This window comes from Adiantum capillus-veneris, chromosome 1 (genome assembly GCF_014529385.1).
Source record: "Adiantum capillus-veneris isolate H3 chromosome 1, ASM1452938v2, whole genome shotgun sequence".
NCBI lineage: Eukaryota > Viridiplantae > Streptophyta > Polypodiopsida > Polypodiales > Pteridaceae > Adiantum > Adiantum capillus-veneris.
In genome coordinates, this window is record NC_140931.1 from 164,425,821 (window position 1) to 164,435,496 (window position 9,676).

Genomic DNA, 9,676 nt, shown 5'->3' on the forward strand with positions numbered 1-9,676 from the left:
TCCCCGATAGTCAGAATAAACTAGGGCTCCCCTAGAGTTTGTTCCTTCTAAGAATATTATAATGAACTTGGCATTGTTCAAAGGGTTTTGGGAGGTACTTCCTCCTAGCATTGGTCCTTCATCGGAGAAATCTCCTGGCTGTTGACTACCCATCATGAAGAAGGACTTATCTGATGAAGTGTCAGTATCACTACCCTCCTCAATGATCGGTGCTAATGGATCTAGCCTTGCCTGAGTTACACTTTCTTCAGTGGATACTAAGCTACCCTGATCACCTGCCACTTTTTGGTCTCTAGGAATGTGTCTTCCTGATCTTAAAATCATCAACTTAGCAATGCAATTTATCACAAATCAAACCACTCACCTGGCAAGGGATCAATTTCCGCACAACTTCTTGCCTTGCCGTTGAATATACTTGTACACAAGCGTTTAATTTCGGCAATCAAATTAAATCATTTAACCGCTAGAGGTGGTCTTAGTAATGATCGGTATAATTGGAGGGTTAACCTCAACCACTACTGTACTCTATACACATCGGATGTTCTTGATTAGGTATGCTAATCTGGAACTGTACTTTACCCAAGTGTTTGTCAGTCTAGAGGTAAAGTCTTAATTCCGTCTTTGCTCCGTCAAAAGGTCAAACAAGGTCCAATTTCACTTATGAAAGAAGTTTTGGAACTCTTAAGTCAATTGGAACATCACTCTATGTCCACAGTCAGATTTTGACTTCAATATCATGCCTTAGACATACTACGCATAGCATGTCTAACTGCTCAAAATTGCTCCAAATTCAAACCACAGACTCCTCTTAAGGTGCTGATCACTCTGGTATGCTCACAGTTGGATTTGGAGTGCTAAATCATTGTGAACACATCCTACGTGTAGGATGTATAAGTGCTCCGTTTGACTCCAACTTGAGCCACAACTTCCCCTTTATGTCAGCAACCCAATGCTATGCTTAGATTTTAGTTGGGATTTCAAAAGACCCCAAATTTAGCTATTCTAGCCTTTTCAGTCAAAAATGCTAAAGTCTGCTCCAAACCCAATTTTCTCACCCAATTGAGATGAAACCTTTCTCATGCACTCAATCAATCATGTAGATCATGCTCATGAAGACATCCTATGGTTTTGGTCTTAAAATAATGCCTTGGTACAATTTGGGTAGGATGTCTGGAAATTCCTTTCTTTTGGCCTTATCCAGTCAAGATATGGTCAAGTTCCCCCTTCCAAGTGAATATAGGGTAATTCCTACCTTCTAAACACACTGGTCAACTCAGATTTTCAAAATTCTCACCAGAACAACCTCTAGACATCCTATGTGTAGGATGTCTATTGCTCCTTTTCTCAGACTAAAGTGCTACTTTGCCTTCCCTATGCTCTCAGCAAGTGCCAATATGCCTTACAAGTGCAAAAATATGCAAATTTCTCTCAATTTAAACCTTTTCTAAACTTTTACGTTTTCTGAGTTTGCCTTTTAGCTTTTGGGCAATCCAATAAGGGAAAAACACTCAATTCTATGTTACTAGGGAGAAACCCACGCTCTGAACACACAGGTGATCTCAGTTTCCCCAAATTCCCTGACAAAAACCCCCTGGAGACAGGCTATGTGTAGGATGTCTCTATTGTCTTAAAATTTAAATTTTTTTTGACAGGAGTACTCCGTATGCTCTGTATACCTCTCCAAAATACTCCCAGAAAAATTTGGACTCCAAAAAAGCTTCCAAACACAAGTTTTTGTTCTTTCCTACTTAGCATTTTCTACTTTCTAATGAGCCTATCAGCAAATAAGACATTCATAAGATGCGCTAGATCAGCAATTATGATATCCTACTTACCCTACTCCTACTCATCATGTGAGATGGTGATTTTAAGTGCTTCGGTTGCTTCCTGGCCTCGCACGAATTCTCAAGCTCACCTAACACCACATCTACCACCCTAACTCCTACTCTCTACACCACAACTTAACTAATACCTAAAACTACCTATGTCAGAAGATCTAGGCCAAGCACACGCTCCCTAGACTCCTCTAAGACCTAGAGAGTCCACCACCCTCTGATCCTATCTAAATGTAAAATAAGACTCTGGCAAGCCAGAGAATCCCTATCCTCAAGGACAAGTCTCAATCACCTACCTAGGGTTTTCATCCCCAGCAGCAGTGGCGCCAATGTTGGCGGATACGCCGCGACGGACGTCAGCATAGCGAGAACTCACCTAACAAGATTTGTCAGCTAAGGACGAAGCTCGACCCGCAGGCGCATGGAAGCAAGCATAGGGTGTCAACCTACACTCGACCGACTATTGACTATGTCCTTCAGAGGTCTCTACCCAATGTCTAAGTTAAAGCCTTCAAGAGTACACAAGAGGAGATTTCCTACAACGCTTTCAAGAGCCAAATACCCATCAAACATTCTCAAAATGCTACGGAACTTGAGGGAAATCCTATTAACACCAATAGGTCGCTCTCCCTAAGGTCCGTGACCCAAAACCCCAACCCTAAACACCCGGTGCAGAATTGCGTAGGATGTCTGGTCGGAATTTACAGGTCGACGTTTTTCGAAACTAACATGCCTAATGCATAGCTCTACTCATTTCCAACGTGTGGATATGTTGAAATGCGAAACAGACATCATATGCTCACCGAATCACCAGAAATAGCTTGCGGGTCAATCCTACGAAGCCGATGTTTACATGCGCAATGTAGGTGTTGACGTGTAGCTCTCTCCGGGGGCAACACGCTGCACTTCTCCGTACTTGATTCCGACCACCAGTGTGTGCGTCACGTCAATATAAACTCTAACTCTCTCTCGTACACAGAATACGCTTCTCACAGACACTTACGAAAATGACAAAAGGGTTTTTTGCATTAAGGTCAAAAGTGGTATAAATACCTTACAATCTCAAACCCTAATGTTCCAATTTAACCATATACTAAGTCTAAATGTCAAAAATGGGATACAATTTGGAAGCTTCTTCAAGCCCCACTATTTACAAAGGTGAAATGACGGTTTCTTCTCAATTAAGGAATGATCACAAAGGAAATTAGTATCCCGCCGGGCAATCATCTTCCATTGAGTGTGTCCAGCCGCTAACAATGCCTACAATAACACTGTACATACTTCCACAGGAAAAGCACCTTTTGAGGTAATTGAGGGAAGATAAAAAATTCCCTTGCTACTTAAGGTACACAGGAATATCTTCGCTACAGATGAGTATAGCCGAGACCTACAAGAATATTTCCAAAAGATTAAGGATGCTATCTCTATCTCACAGCAAAGGCAAAAGGCTGTTGCTGACAAGCATAGAAGAGCCCAAGCCTTTAAAGAAAATGATTGGGTCTTACTCAAATTTCCCAAGGCTCGATTAAGGCACACGACAGACAAGAATCCTACGAGACACCAAAAGTACTATGCTAAGTTAGCAAAAAGGTACTATGGTCCCTTCCAGATTCTTAGGCCAATCAATGAGATGGCATATCAACTCAAGTTGCCTAACCATTGGCTCATACACAATGCTTTCCATGTGAGCCTACTACAACCTTACAAAGGAGAGTCACCGCAAGAACCAACTATTGAAGACCCATCGGAGATCGAGGACCAAGAAGAGGTGCTGCAGCCCGAGTCCATTCTCCGACATGAAGACAAGGTACTAAGAGGCGGTAAGACTATCCGATGATATCTTATTAAGTTTAAGAATTATCCTTTTGAGGATGCTAGATGGATGGAAGGCATACAATCAAAGGATAACCTAAACCTTGTCAATGCTTACAATGCTTCCCAAGAGTAAGCAAATGTACAAATGTTAAAAATGAACAAAACTTTTGTCTTATAAGAATCTTTTTCTTTATTGTGCACAAAAATGAAGTAGTATGCATGCTTAGATCAAGTTTGTGGAGATGACGTCTCCCGAACACCAAGTAGAGCTTGTCACTCTACTATGGAAGATGATAGTCCGACTAATGTGCAGACATGCTTGCGACAACCTCAGGCTCTCAAGAGCCAAATGGACTAGTCATCCATTGTGGAATGATGTCGTAGGGTAACATAGGGATCCTCTACCCGCTAGGAAAAAGAACTAATGAATATGTTTTATCTTCTCTACCCCATAATCGAGGTCCACTATGATTTCAAGAGAGAGCTAATGTCATAATAATCAATATCTAATTCTCCTAAATGATTTTCTCATGTTAAACTCATCATTTAATATGGGGAAGCTCCAGGGGAGAAAAAGCTAGAATATTGGTTAAGTTAGCAGACCGGGCCATAGTAGGGATCCAAAGGAGGGAACATAGGATCCAAAGGGGGGGCCATATGCAAAAGATCAATGTGCAACAATGGGCTTAAAAGACCCTAAGGTTCATCCCATAAGACTTCCAAAATGCTAAGGTTCCAAAATTCAAAGGTTGTGTCCAAAGGCCAAACACTAGGGAAATTGGATGCGTAGTGTGTGTCACAAAAAGTCTTTGTAAATCCCTACATAGGAGGGGGCGAGCCTTGCAAGTAGGGGATGAGAGAGAAACTCACACACACACACACACACACACACACACAAGCTCCCTTTACACAAAGGGAATGAGGGACACATGTCAGGTCCCTAGCCTAGATGCCAACAAGGTGTACCCAATTCCTATTGGATGGCCTTGGAGGTAGACCAATGAGAATTAGGCTAGATTAAATCTAGTTTAGTTAATTTAAAAACACTTAATAAAAGAACCAATAAGAATTAAACTCTCTAGGAGACTATTGGACAGTCTCCCAAGGGGACCAATGAGCATTCAACAGCCCAATGGCTTGCCTGATTCCTATTGGCCAGGAGGCAAAGGGGTCCAATGAGAGTTTAGTTGAATTAAATAATTACCTAAAGCTCTCACAAAAGGGGAAAGGGAGACACATGTCAGAAGGCTATCAATTATGCTGCTTAATTACCATTGGCTAAGCTTGGGGAGGTCCTATAGGATGCTAGCAAGATCAAATAGCAAGAGGGGTCAAGCAAGAGAGAGAGGGGGATGATTTTTGCAAGGCATTATCACACACACACTCATAGAATCTCATGTGTGAAGTAAAGAAGACTCTCTCTCCTTCTCAAGCTTTAATGGAAAGCTTATCACCTACTCCAAGCTTGTGAGAAGGAAGGCCTACACCACCAACTCTTGGCTTTGTGATGCAAATCCAACCAAGAGCCAAGCTTCAATGCATGCTCATCTCCTCTACCATGCTAATTACTAAGCTAATCTATGCTGATATGAGTGATTATGTGAGGAGATGTACATCTTTCTCGTAAGAATACTCCTTCTTCCTCTCAATTTACTCTCATACCCCGCTAGCTCTCACCATCTTCGAAGGTGTGTGAGGTCTTGGGTCTGAGACCGTGAGGGAATTGATGTTGTGTTTGATAAGTATTTTGCGTAGTGCATGAAGTTTCCATCTTCATTGCACTAGCTAGTATTGAAGGAACACAAGAAATTGTATTGTAAAATGTCTCTCTTGATGGGAGAAACCATAATACAAAGTCTTTTGGAGGGGGGACCGACTCCATGCAAATCGGGTCCTCAACTGTTGTCAATTTCTTTATTTCACTCTCTTTTGAAGTAATGTTCATGCTATCTAACTAGGTGTTATGCTTTTTGTTGCTTTCTCCACCCAAGCACTCTTGTTAATCTCATTTGGAATCTATTCTAATGAAATGCTCACTATGTTCATGCTATTTTCCGCTACACACAAGTTACTAGGCCATTAAATGTTACAGCACACATTTTGTAAATGAAGTTATTGAAAATCTTCTTGACAAATTCATGATTATTCATAAGAAGTTTTCCCCATATCACCCACAAGCCAATGGACAAGTTGAAGCTACTAATAAAACACTTTGCACAATATTGACAAAATTGTGATGGATTCACGAACGGATTGGGACCAAAAGTTACATTTTGCTTTATGGGCATATAAAGTGGCCTATAAGACATCCATTGGCCCAACAACTTTTTACAAATTTGGTCTTAATGCCATTGTGCATGGTTCAAGCTCAAAAAACACAGGAGATTATTTGGATTCCTAAGTGAAGTATGATGAAACTCTATAATAGGCCAAACAAACCAACCAAACACCACTTAACAAATCAACAACCCACCAAGTCAACAAAGAAAGTCTAGATAGCCAAAGAGTTATGCCAAGCACAAAAAGATCAGCTTTGGAAGTGGATTCCAGTGGCAAAAACAAAAGGCCACCATCAAATCTATAGGCAGGATAAGGCACTGCAAAAGCACCAGGTATGGCGGACCAAATAACCAAGCAAGTCATCAACATGGCCGGTCTTGTCAAAATTTTCCAGATGCCTATGAAAGCTCGTGATGCACTACTCCACCAAAAGCTATATGGGTGCACATTATTGCTTCACCCACCTGGTACCCATATTTTCCAATTTTTCCAAGAGGACTGAGGACACGGGAAAGGGGAAACATGACAGAACTCATATCAAAAGTCTTCTTTACATATTGCCATGCACTGTCTTACAATGATTTAAACCTTGTTGTGCTTTATTTCCCAAAAATACCCTTCTATCTATTTTTGGCCTATTCTCCAAGATGTTGTAAGTATTCTCCTTATTGACAATTGAGTACCAATTTTAATTTATTGCAATACAGTTTGACACAAATTTACTCTATACTTTGGCAATATGTTTGAGATAATCATTTGCTTATGAAAAGCAACAAAGTTGCTTATTATTGGAAGAGACATAGTTTTTGTTTATTATTACTATTAATATTGAGAGAGAGAGAGAGAGAGAGAGAGAGAGAGAGAGAGAGAGAGAGAGAGATATCTTTGTGGGGGGATAGAGAGAAAGTGTTTTGTAAAACATGAAATATTGTTTTGGAAAATTCAATCTTTCTATCCTACTCTATCTCTGTCTCTCCCTCTTCATCTCTCTCACTTTCACTCTCACTCTCCGTCTCCCTCTCTCCCACCCTCCCTCATGCGTTAAGGGGGTGCCCACTTAACACATGAGGGAGGGTGGGAGAGAGGGAGAGGGAGATTGAAAGAGATGATGAGGGAGGGAGAGAGAGAGAGAGAGAGAGAGAGAGAGAGAGAGAGAGTAAAATAGAAGGATTGAATTTTCCAGAAGAATATTTCATGTTATTTGATTTAAGTATAACACAAATAGAGGGATATCAATATATTATATTTTAAGCAAGATTTTTTTGTTGGATTATTTTCGAGCTTTACAAGCCGAGTGTTAAATTAGCCATAGTGTATATATGCTTGAAGAAAAGTTTTCTTCTCCTTAGGAATTAAGAAAGTTAAGAGGTGGTTCATAATTTAAAAACCTTGTGCCTCATTAATAGGCTTAGTGGAAATGACCTTTTTTTTAAAATAATTTTCCTCATCCTCTCTCTCTCTCTCTCTCTCTCTCATGTTTTAACATTTTTGACCCTTGCCTGCAACAAGAGAGAGTGAGACTCCATTTCCTTGGGTTCTACTTTGTCGATTTGCCAAAGTTGGAGAAAGCAAGATAGGTAAGTTGGGACCCCAAGCGACTACAACCTTTGGCCGATACGTTCTTATCTGAAGGATAATATGAGCCAAAAGGATGCTTTATATGCTCATTGGATGCACCGGGGCATCCTATTGTTGATGCAATGATGACATCTTGTACACGTGCGATCCCTTGTGGCAAGAATTGAACAAAGAGTTTGAGGCAAGAATTAAAGACACTTGCTGGGCTAATTTGATGTCAACAATGACATCTTGCTAACGTGGGATCCCTTGTGGCAAGAATTGAACGAAGAGTTTGAGGTAGAAATTAAAGACACTTGCTGGGTGATTTGTTCGGTAAAATGGTCTACACATGAGATGGAAATCATAGGGTGGTCCCACGGATGGGTGTTTTGAAAGAAAGTAAGTCTTACTGTCAAAAGAATCATCTTATTCATTTATACAACTCGTTTAGGATTTTTCCATTCCTTTGATTTTAGGTACTGCCTACGAGAAAGACATAAATTTTAGGTACTGCCTACGAGAAAGACATAAATTTTCACCCCAAAGTTTGAGTTAAACTGGTGGCTGTGGACTTTGCAAACAAGGCAAACATGCTAAGAAGGTTTTGTGCATAAATAAGTAAGCTAATCTATTGCTTGACATCTTCACAACTTCAAGAACATTTTTACTAAACGCCTTTGTTTACTAAAACCATGTAGATTGAATGATACTTGTTATGTGGCCACTTCCTACATAGATATGTTATGGATGGTTCAAGCAATGGAACTAGCTTCGAAAGAGACTATCATGGCTAATCTTCCATGTGATGTTACAGTTGGATGTAAGCCAATATTGACAAAAGAGTCAAAAAAAAATCTTACTACAATGTTCCACTTGCTCTCATGTTGCAACTTTTGCATCAGGGGAGTTACTCATAATTATTCATGGATACCAGCATAAAACTTATTGTGTATGGTGGGGAATTGACATTGCAATGGAAATTCATTTGAAGGATAAGAATGCACTGGCCCTAAAGAAAATTTTGGCCGAGAAGGAAACGATGCTCCCGTCAGAGTTCCAGGTGCAATGCAAAAAGGCATTTTTTGAAACAGATGGGCCATCTAGGAGAATGACAAAACATGCTTTGGCCATTGTTGATCTAACATTGGGAGATGATTGGTGGAGGTTGGTAGTACTTAGCATGTTTTTATTGGTCAGAAACATCCTTAGGGTGTGGATATTAAAATAGTCTTCCAAGACATTGCACACAATCAAGTGGAACAATCGACCAAAGTGGATTCAAGAAGAACAATTGTACAGATTGGCTTATGAAGATCTCCCTATAAGAAAAAAGACCTACTTCTTGCATGAGATGGCTTCACGTGATCCTGATGATGTAAAAAGTTTGTACATCCCCCAATTTGGTAACTTTTGCTACTCCCATAGCCGCCTGAGATGCGATTGAAGTGTCAAATTTTTTGAAAGATAATATGTCTAATTAAAATTGTAGAATCATCTATCTTTCAAGAGTGGTTATGTATCAAGGTTTTATTGTCCTCTATTGAAAGAGAGGCAAAAAAGGTGTATAACTTTGTCACAAGTCTTCATTTGAAAGAAATTTGTGGTTTGAATCTTGAATCGTCTTTTGAGGATGCCAAAAAGCAACATAGGGGTAAGACCTTTGCTTATGAGCTAGGTGTAATGAAGAAAGGACCATCAATGAGGTGAGCAAGGCATTGGAAAACATAGGCTGGGAGGTGTCTTTGCAAGTGTGTGGATTTCAATGTTCTGCTCGGTTTGAACAATTCCTTCAAATGCTAATGACGTACTTTATTTTGATAGATGGTTGCATAAAAGAAGCTTCAACATTAGAAGTGTGAGAAGTCTAGACACATTGCTTGATGAAACAAAATCTGATTGTATTTTCAACCTAATGCAGATTGCACAAAATTTCAAGAGCATTGTTTACAAGGATATGCCATGGTTTTTGGAGTACGATGGGGATACTTCCCTCCAAACGAGGAACATGCACACAATGACACAGTGAAGGAAAGGGAGGATCAAGCTCGTGGTGCAACACAACATGCGTCACAACATGCCCGCACAGTGCCATCAGTTACAGAGTCTAGTGTGTAGATGTCTCATATAGAGGAGATGGCTACTATATCCTAGGTGTGGGAGTTGTCACTTATATCAAAAACTGGATT